At 45.8% G+C, this 15,610-nt stretch overlaps 1 pseudogene; it reads right to left on the bottom strand.

Moving 5' to 3' along the window:
• Positions 1 to 6,867: 6,867 nt before the first annotated feature.
• Positions 6,868 to 13,282, bottom strand: LOC144112773 (inactive selenide, water dikinase-like protein; annotated as a pseudogene).
• Positions 13,283 to 15,610: the final 2,328 nt, after the last annotated feature.

Below are 15,610 nucleotides of genomic sequence, written 5' to 3' on the forward strand. Positions count from 1 at the left end.
TCATTCTTGCATAAAAACTGTGATTGCAGTTAACACACACCCGCCGCTGTGGCTCAGTGGTTAGCGCACTCGGCTACTGATCCGGAGTTCCTGGGTTCGAACCCGACCGCGGCGGCTGCGTTTTTGTGGAGGCAAAAGGCTAAGGCGCCCGTCTGCTGTGCGATGTCAGTGCACGTTAAAAATAATAATAATAGTTGGTTTTTGGGGGAAAGGAAATGGCGCAGTATCTGCCTCATATATCGTTGGACACCTGAACCGCGCCGTAAGGGAAGGGATAAAGGAGGGAGTGAAAGAAGAAAGGAAGAAGAGGTGCCGTAGTGGAGGGCTCCGGAATAATTTCGACCACCTGGGGTTCTTTAACGTGCACTGCCGCCGCTGCGTTTTTATGGAGGAAAAACGCTAACGCGCCCGTGTGCTGTGCGATGTCAGTGCACGTTAAAGATCCCCAGGTGGCGGCGGCTGCGTTTTTATAGAGGAAAAACGCTAACGCGCCCATGTGCTGTGCGATGTCAGTGCACGTTCAAGATCCCCAGGTGGTCGAAATTATTCCGGAGCCCTCCACTACGGCACCTCTTTCCTGTTTTCTTATTTCACTCCCTCCTTTATCCCTTCCCTTACGGCGCGGTTCAGGTAGCGAACGATATATGAGACATACTGCGCCATTTCCTTTCCTCAAAGACCGATTATTATATGGTTAACACACCGATACCACATACTGACACATTAAGCACCGCATCCTTCTAGTCTTGTTCGGAATCGCAGAGGGGTCTAGCCAATTGACGAACAACGAACATCTCGCAAAACGCCCTATATGACTTCTGCAAAAACCAGAGGGTATCGGGATTCTTGCACCAGAAAGTTGGGCAATCGGCGCGTCGGATGAGGGTTCTTTTCTTCCAAGTAGTGTCCATCGATCAGGGAGGTGACCTACCAAGGTCTAAGGCCTACGTAGACTGCGAAACGGCATCGGAGCGTAGTGCTTCGGATGAACGACTGCCACGTGGGGCACTGCTATGTCTAGGTGGCCTAAGCAAGGCACCGTAGCGGAACGCTTCCGAAGGATGACGAACACGCGAGGCAGCATGTTTAGGTGGTATAGGTCGATTACAGGCCGGCACCTTAGCGGAGTGCTTTCGATGAAAGATTACCGTACAGGGCAACATCATGCCTAGGTCGATTACGGGCCTGCACCGCAGCGAAGTGCTTTGGGTGAATAACGAACACATGGGAACCTCGGCATCGCATCGGTATGCTTAGAATGAATTGAAAACACGAGCAGCCCCACTCGCCAATGGTTGCCCAGGGCCGACAACGGCGCCACACCGCCGCGGAAAGCTTCGGATGAATGAAAAGCTTGTAGGCCAGAAATACGTCAAGGGGCAATAGGTCTATTATGGGCCAGCACCGTTTTTCCGATGAAGGACGAGCGCGTTGAGAATCGCAAGGACTTAGTTGATTACGGCTCTTCATCGCAATGGAGTGGTTCGGAACAACAGCTACGTAGCGCATAGTCAGTGAGCGCCGAAATCATAGCTTGAGACCATTTTCCCACTTTCGTCTGCATTGGCATGAGCCCGAGCAACGAACCGGAGATCTTGTCATCGAGCAGGGCGCCGCTAAATTCTAACAAGCCATGCGGTTCGACTACCTCTCCTGCCTGGCGCTGCTTCCATTGCTATAGTTTCAAAAGGGCAAGGATTCATGAAGGCTCAGATTATCATTTGTTCACACTCTTTGCAGCACAAAAGATTTGGCCGAGGATTTGCTTAGCTAATCCAGGATATACAAAGCTGTTCATTAGCGTTGCCACTGACATCGAAGTCTACGTTGATTTTGAGGAAAGGAAAGGCGCATAGCTGGCTCTATGGGTCAGTGGACACCTCATTCGCGCTTTGAGGTACGCGGCGGTGGTTAGAGAGATGTGGACTGCAATAATTAGCGCTGACAACGTTGTGGCAGACACGCGGCACTGCAGCAATAGGCCGCAGCGTTCATTGGCTGAACAACCTCCCGCGATCAACCAATAACTGCCACCTGGCAGGGTGGGCCATGCCAACGTACATTCCAATAAATAAAATTGTAGAGTTATGCTTACGGGTTTCAGCGGAAGCCGACTGCCCCTCCCCCACCCCCGGCATACGAATTCTTTCAACACTCTCTTTCTTCCGATAGATATGGCCGCGTGGTCGACCAACGCGCCGGCATATCGGTCGAAGTAGTTCAGTAGTTCCGTCTTCGCCACCGCTAACGGTGTGTTCTTGTTCAGCTCGATATCACGATGCTTTCGACTTTCCCGTCGGAATGTAAATATTCACTTCTGCCGGCATGGCGAATATCCGAGCACCCCACAGCACACACCTTTCGCAATATCCGACGTGGACTACCACACACCTCGTTAACGCGGCATTCGAATGCGGGCACGTGCGCACGGCTGCGTATTTTGAGGAAAGTGCACAGTAACTTTCTCGTATTGCTGTGCAAGACTTAGCAGCAGCCCTAGCTGGAATTGCGAGGAGGACAAGGAGGAAAGGAAAGACGCAGTATGGAGCCGCATGGGCGTGCGTAGGCAGGAATGTGAAATTGAATGAAGAAAGATAAAAAGACATGCCACGGCTTGCCGAGCTTGCTGGCGGAGCCCTCCGCTACGCCACCTTTTTCTCAGTTACTTGTTTCACTCACTCCTTTATCGATGCCTGACTGACACATGTTCTGAGCACTGCAAGCATAGGTTGTTCTCCATATATACGTTTTGCCAATGTCAGTATTACAAGTGGCAATTTATACTGCACGTTAAAGTACCCCGCGAGGTCTGAATTATCAGGAGCCCTCTGCTAAGGCACCTCTCTCTCTTCTTTCACTCTCTACTTTCTCCCTTTCCCCATTGCACGGTTGAGGTGTTCACCGATATGTCAGAGATTTAACCTACCTTTCCTTCCCCCCGCAATTTTTCTTTCTTTCCATCCCGCGTCCTAGAACTCAGCAGCGGCACACTGTAACCACTATGAAAATGAAAATTGCTTTTGGGGAAAGGAAATGGCGCAGTATACGTCTCACATACCGGTGGACACCTGAACTGCGCCCTAAGGGAAGAGATAAAGGAGAGAGTGAAAGAAGAAAGGAAGAAAGAGGTGCAGTAGTGGAAGGCTGCGGTATAATTTCGACCACCTGGGGATCTTAAACGTGCACTGACATCGCAAAGCTCACGGGCGCCTAAGCGTTTCGATGGAGGCGAAACGCTAAGGCGATGTCAGTGCACTATCCCTGCCCCGGATTAGGGGCGTAAGGTTTAATAGTTTTCTTCATAACCAATAAGCCACAGCAGCAGATGGGTTTTGATATCACGTGCGCAGCTGCACCAGCATCAAAGTACAGGCAACAGCATCGAAGAAAATCTCTGGACAGCTCGTTTGGGAGCACGTTGCTAGAGCACACCGCAGGGTAAACGGACGGGAGGCCGCCCGCGTCCAGTACCTTTTAAAGCTCTAGCTTTTAAAGCGAAGAGTCATGGACCTAACCGACGATCACGCGACCACTCCTTGCCCATAGCCGGCGACTCGCGCTAGCTTGGTCCTAATCACTCGGGGCAACAAAAGAAGTCACAAAAAGGGCTATAAACAACGACAAATGCGTCCCATAATGATAATTGGTATTTTGGGGAAAAGAAATGGCGCAGTATCTGTCTCATATATCGGCGGACACCTGAACTGAGGGAAGGGATAAAGGAGGGAGTGAAATAAGAGGTGCCGTAGTGGAGGGCTCCGGAATAATTTCGACCACCTGGGGATCTTTAACGTGCATTGACATCGCACAGCACACGGGCGCCTTAGCGTTTTTCCTTCATAAAAACGCAGCCGCCACGGTCTGGTTCGAACACGGGAACTCCGGATCAGTAGCCGAGCGCTCTAACCACTGAGCCACCACACCGGGTACAAACGCGTGCCAAGATAACCTGCTGTGACTGGACGACGCAGCGTTCTGCGTTCCTGTGCAGTACCAACCGCAGCAGTAATGATAGAGCTACCACAGGCGAAGTGGCACATAAGACTCGTTGTGGAAGGGTCATAGATGCAGCCGAGGCAGAGCGACATGCTCGGAACGCTGCACGTAAGTGGGAAACGGGAGCCACAAACGTGCTGCGTGTCTAACAGAAGACGAACGCTGTCGGGACGCTGCAATGCATCTCGAAGTCCTACTGGCCTCACGTTTTCTGGTGGCATATTTTAAAGAAAACTGTGCGGTCATTGCAGCTGGCGCGAGCAGTCTTCCACGCAAGGCTAAATAGGCATTCGCGATAAAGGGCGCCGCTGTCGCGGAGCAAAAATTACTCACCTTAGGCAAAACAAAGATCCCTCGTTGAACTCAAGCTTCTTTAAGAGCAAAATAACGCAAGGCTGGCCACCCGGCGCCGGTCGTGACAGGGCCTTAGCGCAGCCAGGAAGGCTTGAGCACAGGACCATCCAGAGAACAAGCGATAGGCCTACCGGCCGCAATCCGCCAGCTGCCGTGACACAACGTGCGAGCGTTCTTGGCAGCAGCCGTTCTACGTGTGTATGAAAATGTTGATGATGATGATTATGATGTCATACGAGTTTATATGTCATTGTTGTTAGCCTATCAAAGTATCAAAGGATAGCACATGCCCACACTGGGGGATCGGCCAAGAATCGGGTGGCTGTTCGCCTGCACTCAGTTATTAAAAACGAAAAACACGCGGCAATGCAACACCGGTGGATTCTACCTCATGAGCAGAGAAAGGACAAGAGTTTTGATTTCGAAATAAATAAATAATAATACTACTAATAATAATGTGGGGATTAAAAAGAATTATTAAGTCAAAATGTAATGATTTGTAGCAAAGAAAATTTTGTTACACATAGCAAGGCATACGGTCCTTGCCGATGGTACGTGGTCCTGAACCGAGCCATAAGGGAAGGAATAAAGGAGGGAGAGCAGCGATGAAGCCACTCACTCCTTCACGGTTGCCATGGTAACGGCGCATGAGCACAATTGGCCTCTCCCATGTAACATGGTATCGGCGCATACGCACAACTTTCCCCTCGCGTGTACCACGAAATGCTCGACTGGTAGCCTAGTGTAGCTCCCGCTACAAAACATTTAGGACACACAGGTCCTTGAGCCCCTGCACGGCCTCACTGCACTCAAACGTTCATGTCCCGTATAACAAGTGGCAATTTATAGTGCAAATTAAAGTACCCCGCCAGGTCTGAATTATCAGGCAGCCTCTGCTACGGCACCTCTCTCTTCCTTCTTTCACTCTTTATATACTTTCTGCCGTTCCCCACGGCAGGGTTGAGGTGTTCCCCACGGCAGGGTTGAGGTGTTCACCGAGATGGTACGCTATCCTTTCAAAAAACAAAATTTTCTTTTCATCCCCCATCCTAAAGCTTAGCAGCGGAACACCCCTAACCACTATGAAAATGAAATTGGTTTTTGGGGAAAAGAAATGGTGCAGTATCTGTCTCACATATTGGCAGACACCTGAACCACACCTTCAGAGAAGGGATAAAGGAGGGAGTGAAAGAAGAAAGGAAGAAACAGGTTTCCTGATAGCCGTGCACTGTGACACCTGCATCAAAGTACAAGCAGCAGGCATCGAAGAGTCTCGGGAGCTCATTGCTGCAGCATGCCATGGGGCAAACGGAAGGAAGGCCACGCCGCGTCCAAAACGTTTGAAAGTGCTAGCTGTTAAACAGAGCCATGGACTTCACCTATGATCACGCGACCACTCCTTGCACGTAGCCGGCGCCTTGCGCTAGCTTCGTCACAATCACTTGGGGCGTGCAGTGGCAACAAGACAGCGCTAAAGACAACGCCACATGCTACAGCAACCAAAGCCCATGATCAGATATGGGAACCTTCAAGTGTTTAATGCACTTGCAACCGAGGTTCCCATTGTTACTCTCACTGATGGCAGCATCATGTGCAGTTTGGTTTGAATCTGTTTTGTTACAGCATGCTGCATTGCCTAACATTTACGTCCACCACGCAGTAATGTGCAGGAGCGCTATATGCACTGTTGACATGTGCAGAACCCAAAGTAGACACTGGACCAAGCACAATGTTCATGTTCCGAAATGAGATGCTGTAAACAAGTAATTTTCCTCAAGCTTAATATTTCACAAAATCAGGTAAAGTCCTGAGGAATAAATTTTGGAAAGGATAAGTGACAAGCTCCTTAGCGCTCTTTTTAACCACATTATTCAGGGGAGCAATTTCTTGCAATGTGCTGTTTATATGAGTCGTGACAAAACGAGCAAATTAGGTCTTCACAAAAATTCAATTCAAAAGTCGTTTCACATAAAATTGGATGAAGCAACCTGTATCTAATGGTGCTAAGTAATGTCTGCTCTTAATGATACTGATGGGTAAAGCTTCAGTGTGCCCACACACACTCTCAGCAAAGACAAGAGCCAGAATTTTTGCAAAATATTTTTATTCCCAATGCATGGCAAATGGCTGAGGCTTAGCAATGAGAGGCTGTGAGAGATGCCCACGGGAGACAAACCATCCTCCAAACCACCGTAATATTCAGTCAGCACAGATTCATGAAGGTCTCTTCAAGGAACAGCCAGTCTCTTAACTGAACAAACCATCAAAACCACTACTATATGATAAAAGGGGAAAATATTTTACATAACGAATGCTTGTAGAAGACTATCTTTCATGACTAACAAAAATATTGGTGTGCTCATAAAGCGCATAAAATATCACTAACACAACACAAAATGTTTGTTTGGAGTCCATTTAGCTAACGTTCATGTCAGTGGCATGCAGCATAAGACCAAAGCTGTCGCCACTCGTGTATGTGGCATTCGTAGTTGCATATGACAGCCATAAGGTACCCCATCAGTAAAAACATCACAGCTCACTCTTTCAAAACTCCTTGCAAGGCTGGAAACCTTCCTCACAACCAATTCTTTCCCTGTCCCCTATTCACAAGCCTGTGTTACCAAAGCTAGGACTCCTTGTCGGCTGAAGGCACTTCGAGCACGCGTAGAGAGTCCGTCAGCCTTGCTACCCGCTCCCCTTCAACAACATCCTCTATGATCCACGCTGGGTATCCCTCCTGCTGCTCAATTTCTTTGCACGATCCTTCGGCATTCTCCTTTGGAAGGCACATCAGCAGTCCACATGAGAAAGGAAAACAGGAAACTTGTAACTCACTAACGCCATAAATTTTACGAGTGCAACCTATGAAATAAATTTGAAATGAAATTGCTGCTGTTTTACCACAATTCCTGTATTGCCGCAAAATTGCTGCAATTCCTGTGTTATGATTATATATTTTTCATGCACTCCTCTCCACTAATGCCCCCAGAGGCCTTGGAGGTACTGAAATAAATAAATAAATAAAATAAATAAATAAATTCCATATGCTAATATATTGGCAAGAGATTTTGAGAAAACACCCCAAATGATGCTTTAACTTGTTCATTGCATCTTGGGTGTCCGGTGGGTGATCCAAGATACTAAGTCATGCGATGAATCCGTCGCTATGCTCTGATTTATCAAAGAGCGTGTGGAAAGGACACATGCCATGTCGCTGTTGCCATTTATTGCCGTTTCCAGGAAGTTCGCATTGCTAAGTAAAAAAAAATTTTTGGCTACAGTTGTACTAAGGGCAGCGTTATCTGTGTGAAGACAAGAAATTTTCTCTATGTGAAGCCTCGACAAGTGCCAGAGACCTCCCTACTCCACCCTCCACAAGAACCACGCATCCATCACCAACCCGTTGCCTGCCTCCACACACCAGAAGCCCATGCAGCAGCAGAGCAAAAAGAGCAACAGTAAAATCAAATCCAAAGAGACAGTGGGAAAGTCAGCTGCCCTCCAGAAGCATCCCCAACCGGCCACAGCCTCACCATGCCCCACTAGCTAGGGGGCCGCCAACATAGACACCCTCTAGAAAAATTCTGTTGCACTCGGCTTTAAGTAAAAGCATTCATTAAAGTAAAAGCATCAAAGTAATCACTGAGCGAAAATCCAACTGCTATTACAGCGTTCTCGCATCAGGTTTCATGATTGTCCTGTCAATTTTGTTTACTTTTCTCCTGGTACTACTCAGAGCAAAGCATCTGAATTACATTAAAAAAATCTGAAAAGAGTTTCACCTAAAAGGAGACAACATATCTTTCCAAGGAACAACTGGGGATTTCCGACAGGAACACCATCACTTTCATGTAACTCTAAACTCTGCATACATTTTAGCACTTCCTGACGGTGAAAGTTTGAAAAATTGTGTTGTAGCTATTTTCAAGAAGCTGTGAAAGACATGAGAAGGAAATCCTACAATAGAGAAAAAAAAATTCGACTGATTGTCAGTCAGTGGCTCAACAGAGGTCTCGGCCGAATGCCCGTGCGTTAGTTTGAAGGAGGTGCCCGTGGCGGCCAGCAGGGCAGGAAATTGGCTCTGATGGGCAGCGTGTGGATCACAAACCGCACTGAGCGTTGCTGCATCTGCACCAAGTTCTGGGTGTGGCCGAGCATACCGAAGCCTGTCACGCCTGTAGCACCGTGGCAGCCATGCTTGTGCATCAGCCGAGCTCCTGGAACAACAAAGGCAAAAAATTTGTTTTAACACAGTTTCTGCACAAGCAGGAGCGAAGTGAAAGTCAATGCCTACTTGGTCACAAAATACACAACTGATGAATAGTCGTACAATGCCTCTCATTTCATGATATAAAAGGAAAGAAATGTAGCTGGTCTGATAAAGACCTGCTTTGATCAAAATGAAAAGTTTTCCTCGTCAAAAGTCTGCAATTTTGTGGTAGCCTTCTTGCATGCAGACAGTGAAGTACTAGTAAGTGGAACACACATACTTGCACTTGCAAAATGTGAGACTGCACAGATACTACCAGCATACCCTGTAAGGTGGTAGTAACTCAATTACTGCAGTCTTTAATGTTGGTCGCCAGGTTATCACTGTCCCCCTTCCCATGGGCTGCTAACAAGCTGAGATATTTCCATGTAATAAACAAGGAAGCAAAAACCAGATGGGCAAAATACAGTACTTCCCAGCCCCACCACCTTCTCAAGGTTAGTGTTTTCCAATCTAATCTAACCTGTATCCTTGTTTGTACTATCCAGACACGACTTTAATTATTTTCTTTTTTCTTTTCCTTATTTGTTGGCATAACACTGGACTGAACGGCTGTGGTAGTAAAGAGACAGCCACAAGGATTGGATGCTTCACAACAGAAAACAAACAACTGGTGGTGGGGGAAGCCTCAGGCCCTTAACCAATATTTCAACAAGACGACTTTCCTTTTCTCCCACCTCTTGCCTAGCTGCGACAGCATCACTCTTCTTGCGTTCATCTTTTCACAACTTATCTTCTTCACTTCTGCCTTTTTAACCTTCTCCCTGCTTGCCCATCCCTTCTTTTTCTCCAAATGAACTCCCCAATTTCTTTGTGCATTAACATGTCATGATGTCCTTTGCTCTCGCATATTTTGCAGAATCTACCAAGTGCAGCAACATCTCCTAAAGTGCGTGATCAAATTCTTGGAGCTTCTTTTTATTTGTTTGCACTAATGTCCTGCACTTTTCGTTTTCAATGCTATACCATATCTCATCTCATTATTTATGTTACGAATACTGTAGTGGAAGCTGTCTTCATCATGGGACACGAATTTATTATTGTTGCCCTGACCACTGCGCTGTACTTCAATTATCAACTATTTTGTTGTCACCTTCTTAAAGCATTGCTCACAGTTTGTATGCACTTTAGTATCTGTCCACTCTCTTTCTGTGAGTGCACATGTTTCACCTCTACAATACCTCAGGAAGGCATTGCAGAGACTGCCGTAAATAAGCACATAAGCAAATAGGCAACTAAAAAAAAACTGCAGACACGAACAAATCAGCACCAACCATTGAGATTGAGACGTGCCATGGAGTCTATTGCATGGAGGTAGACCCTGCGTACATCTTCTTCACTGATGCCAGCCTTGCCCAGCTAAGCATGGCGCTCCGGCTTCTCCAGCCACTGGTGAGCGTTCACTGCCACCTGGGTGCCAAGGGGCTTGGTCAGTACCAGCACGTCTCCAGGCTGTGCATTGTCTGGCCTGTAAAGGGAGCATAACATTTAGCAATTAGGTTAAATGGCCAGGCTGATGAACATTCCAGTTTTTGTCTAGGGCCTTTCCTGTTGTTCTGAAATAGCTTGCCTTTAATGACACAGTGACTACTTTTGTAGCAAACCTTCTAAAAGGATAACGTTGAGACAGGCATAGCATTACTATTGCTGTCATTCTTTGCTCTGGGGGAAGGCATATGTTCAAAGGTTTTTGCTGCAATTCTTTTTCTGTTTACATTATATTGCCATTTTCAAAATTTCACTGTCTATGCGACTGACCTGCTGGGCCTTTGCTACAAGTACTCTACTTGCAAAAAGCATAAGCGTTGACTTAGTGGAGTGCAAAATAGTATCAGAACATCTTTGGTGGGTGCGGGATAGCACTTGATATAATGACAACTCCAATAAGACATGGTTTGAACTTGTGCAAAAGTGAATTGCACAGTACAGTGAAAGCTCGTTAATAAGAACTCGATGGGGACGACGACAGTTCAAATTGACTGAAGTTCGAACAAACAAAAGTGAACAGAATATGCATTTGGGAAGCAGTCGGGTAGCGAGATTAGCCATTTCATTGTCCGAAAGTATTCCTTCATCACCTCCTACCTTTTATCTGAAGGCCTTTTTTCACCTTCAAAACTGAAGAGGCGCGTAGCATTCAGTGCATCCAAACTACCGCAGCGGAGGGCCCCACTGAAGTTGCAAAAGGCATACAACCACCACTGAGCATGGTCAAAAGAACTACCGTCTCACGTCTGGCGCTTTTTGACCAAACCATATAGTGCAACCTCTGTGACTTGCAAATTCACACTTGTGAGTCGCGAGGTTGCGTAAGCATTGAAGTCGACAAGCAAAGGTAAACCGAGCGACCACACGTATATTGCCCGATTTTGCAGCCTCCCCAGGCTCAAGGCGCACACTGCCAAACCAATGAGAGTGCTTTTTGGTGATATCCTGCTTCGATAATGCTCTGGCATTGACTTCATGCATGGTTCCAACCTTCTCTTCAAGCATTTTGGCACAGTAATTACTGCAAACGGAAGACAATTCTAAATGCGGTACACCGTGTAGGTTGACTGCTCCGGCCGCAACCAATCACATGCAAAGGGCACTGAAAAACCGAGACAAATACACACAGCAAACATCAGCCAAGCTCCAACTCATTCGTTTGGCACACGTCGTCGTTTCGCGCACGACCGCATGGTTTCGGATTTGGAGTGCTGGAGACACTGCGACATGTCTGATTCACTGTAAGCATCTCGTCGCTGGCCATGTGATCGATTTCTCAACAGCAAAACCCAACACAGCAAGCTACTGAAGCATTCGAGACCAACACATACAAGCAAGCCGGCTCAGAGGTCATGCAGTTAGTTGCTACCACTAGCACAGAGAGAAACCCCTCCCCTGTTTACCCAGCCTCTCACGCCATTTTAACCCTGCCCACTTCTCCAAAGAGGTGGTGAAGCCTAGTGGGAATGTTTCTTGGTTCACCGCGTCACCCGCCCTCCAGGCACGGTGGTGGTTGTTCGAATTAAATTAATGGGCTTTGTTTCACACAGACCCAGTGGAGCATGGCCAGACCCAGTCGTACAGTTCGAATTATCCAGAAATTCAAATTATGAGCTTTGGCTGTACAGTCAGGTATTTCCACGGGCAAACTACATCATCAGTGTGGTGATTATTTGGGTATTAAGTAAGGTTTATCTGAACTTTGAAAACGACGCTCATGCTGGAAAAATTCATCATAGTACCCAACAGACAGAGCCTCAAATGCTCACATTTTGCATTTCATAAATGCTAACACAGACAAAAATAGCATGGAAAACTTAATTCATTGGAAAAAGAAAAAAAAAGAGAAACGATTACTGCACTCACGAGATGATTTCAGACTCTGCAGACTGATGATGCCACACCACCAATCATAGGCCAAGGATTGAGCATAGTCTGCCCTCCTGTGACCCTTGTGCCTGCTTGTTCAGCCAAGTCCTGTGGAGAAACAAATGCCATTTAAGCTATTTGCACCATGCTTATCACTTCAGTACTGGGGCATGAACTCAGGCAGTGAAAAGAGTTAAAAGCTGAAACACTTGAACAGCTGCTGTCTGACATGGACATCTCTTGTAGATCTTCTCTCAAGTTATCTCTTCACCATGCTAAGCGCACGAACTTGAAAAAGAAATTTGAGACTGCATTCAAATTTTGAGAGCTCACACAACTAGTGCCCTCACACTCACATTAGCTCTGATAGGCAGCCATGGCCTACACACACCTCAAAACATTGATGCAAACATCTTAGGCTTTACTGCAGCAGGGGCCGATCCTACCTTGACTCCCCCTGATGAGAAGAGGCACGACAATGTCCCTCTGCTTTTCAGTGAGCTTAGTGCTGACAGCCATTACCATCAGCACGTTATCGCAGCGGGTCATGCCAAGTGCATAAAGATCAGACAGCACATTGGCACACGCTATCTTGCCCTGCAACAAACAAAAACAATGAATAAGAAAACATCCTGTACACATGGTGCCAGCAAAGGACACCAACATGAGGCCTGTCACCTATTTGATTCATTATTGTGTAACAACGAAGATGTGTCAACGCAGTAGCGGCAGTGCTATCGCTGAGCGCGCGCTGCTGGCTGGCTCTAGAACAACCGCCGACGTAAGGTAACAAACGCTGCTATCGTATTGACACATCGTTACAATCAGATTTATTTACACGCTTATAGAAAGTATAATTATAGTGTGGTTTTGAGCCCAATAAGACTGCTCAGTAAGTGACCTGTTATCCAGACTAGCCAATAAGTGAACAAACTTAGCACTTAGAAACTCAGATTATAGAAAAAGTTTGGTGATACTCTTACAGCTACAAGAATATATATTTAATGCTGCTTTGTTTCGTTTTATCGCCTGGTATTAAAACTACAGACACATAACTTTCTGCAAAAAAATAACACTTAGTATTTTTTGTACAGTCGACTGAAGTGACAGCAGAGCACTGTGATGTTGAAGTTCGAGTATACAATCTGCCACCAGGTTACTAAATGCAGGTAAGCATTTTTTTACAATGTTGAGCACTTACAGCTATGTAGGGGTCTTCAACAGATGGATAGAAGTAATCAATAGTTTGAACCAGAGAATAACCAGAATCTCCAAGGGGCACACCACTGGAATCCATGCCAATGTCTGAATGGAAAAAAAATATGTATATTAGTCAGGTTGTTATGGGCAGCTTCTTGAAGGGAAATTTTCAGGGAAGTTATCAGAGTTACTACATTTAAAAGCACTGTACAAGGCACCCAAAATGTCTTCAATGAGGTTAAACTGTCCGCACACCATCAGTGTTGGGTTTTGTTCCCATTATGACTTAGAGAACTATAGACACCCAGCATTAGTTCGTTTTATTCTTTCAAATGATGCGTTAAACATTAGAATACTTATGCCACCATGTGGACAACTATTAGCAATAAGTAATTTGTATCTTAATTTCTTCTTTCATGATATTTCACTTTAATCAACCGAACGAGTGTTGAGACATGGGGTTCACACTTAGGTAGCATGAGGCACGAAAAAAAACCTGTGATATAAATGCTGATACATAGTTTTAATTCACTAAAACAATTAAACCAGCTTGCTTCAAGAGCTGGAATGACAACAAGCAACATATCAGCAGTTAAACTGCCGTTCTTTTCGTGTCTCATGTGTCCTACTTGTCACACCCATCATTTGGTTGATGAAACTAAAACTTAAACAGGGCCAAGAAGAAATTCAGTTATAAATTTAGCAGTCACAGGTGAGTACCAGGTGGTGATCTATGTATTCTAATGTCTAAATCATGACTTGAAAGAAGAAAAAGTGCAAGCAAAAACTTTATTGTCTAGAGTGTTTAAATGCGAGGCTAAATTTGTACTGAAAGGGAAGATCATTCATAATCCAACACAAATACTATGTTGGGACAGACAAAAAGGAAAGAAACAGTCTACCGGCTTGTACCCGAAAGTGTAATAGCTTTATATCCAAACACCAGAATAAAGCTGGCCACACATCTGTAAATGTTTAGTCAATCTGCTGTACCAGAAGAGAGTGTCACGCATGTCTTCAGCTAGTAAATTCTTTAATTAATTATTAATCGGTGTGTATTGTAAACCAGAGCACAGCTACTTGAGCGTCCGTGTTCAGTTTGTAAAACTAAAGTACACTTGGATATTTATCAACATTAATATCATCTCACTGTCATATTTCAGTCACTGACAGCCATTGTCCCTCCCTCATGCTTTTAGTGCGAAAGCACTATTCCACATGTACCAACCCCTAGCAAGAATCTTGTCTTGTGCTTGTACTATCCCAAGCTCGGGTCAGTTCGGAGCAGCATCACGCAAGCTGCAGCCAATAGGATGAAGCTCAGGTAAGTTTGGAGAAGCATCGCGCCAACTGTAGCCATTGGGAGGAGGGCATCTCACCACCTAGGTCACATAAGCTTGTGGCAACATCACATTCTGCGCATTGGATTGTGAGAAAACTGTCCACCGTGGCAGTCAAAATAATGATTGGCCGCAAAAGGTTGCTCGGGAAGAGCAACATGAGTCGCACGATCCCTACCGGTGGCTATGATAGAAACAGACACCTGTCAATGCAGTGGCACATCCCTTAACCGCTGCGCCACTGCGCTAGTAGTGGTACGCCGCCATCTATGAATGTTAAGTAGAGAATTACCGCCTCTGCCTATATGGGCATTATCCTACTAAACCCCTCAGAGTGGCACTTAAGTGTCCCCTGCTTTCACACGTGTACTTGGTTTACCTACGTTAAACCCCTACCACTTTTTTTTTTGTTTAAAGGATACTGAACTAGAAACATCACTCACTTTATGTGTCACGTCACTAGTGAATTTTAGGCACGACAGACTGAACAGAGTTCACTGAATGCCAGAGGTATTCTCTCACCAATGACTGATTCAAGAACTGCAATTTTATAAAACAGCAGAAGCATGGAACAAAACAGTCAATAAGTATATCCTGCATCACATAATATGTTCATTTCAATGCTGGTACAATGAAAAATCGTTAATTCCATCATGACATAAATGGCAGCCTTGTTGAGTGGCTGCACTGTTCTGAACAGGAAACAGCTAGATCAAGACAGTGATCAACAATTCCAAGTTGATGAATTTTGTATTTTTTGTAGGCTGAACTAAAGTGAAAAAATAGCAGAATGATGTTAGCGCCTGCTATAGCACACTAATGCATGCAAGTGAACAACTGAGTACTTTTGCGCTGGCACAAGTACATAACACCACGACAAGTACTTATGTCCTGAATCCAGTAGTACGTTCGTTTCACTGCCGTACGGTTACAAAGCATCACCGCAGTCGAAAAATCTGTTGAGCGTGGCGTTCTAATGCTTGTACAATCAGGCAAAGACGACAATAAAGTATCGGCACAAGTGCTCGGTGTACAAATTAAAACAAGCTGCTCTAAAGCTTGAACGCACCGATCTGTGATCCCTCAGGGTGGT

The sequence above is a fragment of the Amblyomma americanum genome, chromosome 1 (genome assembly GCF_052857255.1).
Source record: "Amblyomma americanum isolate KBUSLIRL-KWMA chromosome 1, ASM5285725v1, whole genome shotgun sequence".
Taxonomy (NCBI): Eukaryota; Metazoa; Arthropoda; class Arachnida; order Ixodida; family Ixodidae; genus Amblyomma; species Amblyomma americanum.